The sequence below is a fragment of the Oratosquilla oratoria genome, unplaced genomic scaffold, assembly GCF_046742065.1.
Source record: "Oratosquilla oratoria isolate Oo_2021 unplaced genomic scaffold, ASM4674206v1 SCAFFOLD144, whole genome shotgun sequence".
Lineage (NCBI taxonomy): Eukaryota > Metazoa > Arthropoda > Malacostraca > Stomatopoda > Squillidae > Oratosquilla > Oratosquilla oratoria.
The window spans coordinates 17,501-20,000 of NW_027467500.1; the positions used below are offsets into that span (position 1 = coordinate 17,501).

At 37.0% G+C, this 2,500-nt stretch overlaps 1 protein-coding gene across 1 annotated transcript in view; it reads right to left on the bottom strand.

Moving 5' to 3' along the window:
• Positions 1-2,500, bottom strand: part of LOC143022705 (uncharacterized) — a 22,991-nt gene that overhangs the window by 16,634 nt on the left and 3,857 nt on the right. The window lies entirely within an intron of this gene.

The window sequence follows — 2,500 nt, forward strand, 5'->3', positions numbered from 1 at the left end:
TTCCAGTATCTCAAATAGAAATTTGGTGCAAAGAAAACCGATGCTAAACTTAAAACTTGCATTTTTGTAGGGCCGGAGATTAGAGAATTGATACATGACAGAGAGTTCAGAAATAAACTATCTCCGCTTGAGTTGGTAGCATGGGATTCATTTGTCCATGTAGTGCAGAACTTCCTTGGTAACCAATGGGCTGATAACTATGAAGAACTATGGACAACATGCTAAAGGCCTATCAACGAATGGGGTGTCGGATGTCTCTTAAGATGCATTTCTTGCATTTGCATCTACATTTCTTTCCATCTAATATGGGTGATATTAGTGATGAACATGGTGAAAGGTTTCACCAAGATATCACAAGAATGGAAAGAAGGTATCAAGGCCGCTTCAACGAAAACATAATGGGTGACTGCTGCTGGTTCCTGCAACGGGAGTATCCTACATCCACGAACAAACGCAAGAGCAAGAGTCTCAAACATTTTTGAAGAAATTTATAACTAGGTGAGTATTATCTCTTTCATATATAAAACATATATTGTCTGGGTTTCATTATTCTCAAACTTGTAATATAATTGTATCATTAATGGTGGCAGAGTGAACCGTATGGCCAAGTTACGTAACTCAGGAGACTTACGTGCTAGGACAAATCTGAGCACAGATTTGGAATCAGCGCACCAAAATTAGTGGCATACATCAACAGTTACTCAAGTAGCAGAGACAAAGTTAATATTTGTTGACTAGTGTTATCACCCTCAAGTTATTTTATTAGATATTGATACATTTAAGACGAGGGAAAATACCATTGCTATGCTGAAGCTTGTCATTAAAATCAGATCATGGTGAAAAGTAAAATATGAACAATTTTATGATCTTCTTTTTTCGTCTAATAATTTTTCCAGTTCATATAACAACAACTCTTTACCTAAGCATTATTTTTCCAAAATGATGACCTTTCAACGGAAATGATTAACCTTATCTCGAGGAAGAACTTCAACAGTTGCATACTTCATAGTTCTTGCTTGATTCAACCCAAAGGAACTTTGTTTACATAGGGTACTAAGGCCACACAGATAGAGATACTCATCGCTTGGTCAAGAATCACGATATCGGATGTCTCCGGAAGCTTACTCAAACTAACATTTTTGAATAATTATTGCTGACATTCCTTGACATTCTCGTTAAGCAACAAGAAGAGAAATTCAGCACAGATACCTTTGTAAAACCTGCAGACACCGGTCAGTCAATGAACGTAAGAAATGAATGTCCATAAAGGTACAAAAGTTCTACCAGTAGTGCCAATCTAAAGAGAACTCTTATCCACTCTAGCATATGGACAAAAGTTCACACGGAAATAGAAAGGTCAACACAAGTGCTATTAAACAAAGGATTCGCCAAGGAAAGGCATAGGTCCTCATTATGAAAAAATAAGTGCGATATTGCTAATGTTGTTGTTTTTTTTCCGTCGGGAAGTGGGAGTCAGTGTGATGATTTTTTTTTCTCTAATATTTACAACCTCAGTGCTGAACTTATTAATCAGTAATTCCTTATCACCGAATACTACTCTATAATGTCGTGAAGGATATGGAAGAAGGTGTGGCGGGCAGCTGGTACTAGAAAATATATATATAAATGCTACGAGGAGCCTAATGAAAAAAGGCCGTAGAATTCATTTTCCATAAATCTATATATTTATAAAAGTCTGATAATCTTGTTTGTCATCACGCTTGCTTGCTTGAAACCGTCACCCTGCCAATCAGAAGAAGAGATATTACGTTACGACTGAGGACCAGCCAATCAGAAGAAGAGAAATGACCTCACAACTGAGGACTAGCCAATAAGAAGAAGAGGTCAGAAGAAGAGATATGACGTCACAACTGAGAACTAGCCAATCAGAAGAGACATGACGTCACAACATCAGCTCTGTGGGTCCTAAGGAACCCAGCTCTGAGCGCGTGATGTCACGACTGCTAATTTTCAAATTTGCCAAATTTTTAATTTCCACTTTTCGAATTACATATTTTCTGACCATTAATATTAAAAAAAATATACATATTCATTATCTAAAAGTATAGCCAACTCCTGAATTAGCATCTATGAGGCATAATGAGTATATTAGAATATTACGTACTGTTCCAAGCAATGACGACATGACGTCACAATCTTCTGCATTTCAAGTCACTGCCTTCGTCTACTGAATAGAGGTAAGAGCTCTAAATTATATTCATCTTGATATAGAAACTTATTTGCTGTGATTTATACTATACGGTGATAGTGACATAGTATATCTATCATAAAGTTTATATTTATAAACGTTGTTACTCACTCAAGTCCCATGGGACTCCCTGAATGATAATGATAATGAGTGGGAGTGGGATTGGGAATAAAATAGCACGATGAAGGTCATGATAAACGGAAAAGTGACACACACACACACACACACACACGCCTTTTTTTTTCTTTGGGTTTGTCCCACTCATAAACCGGAATACTACACTTCGTGGCA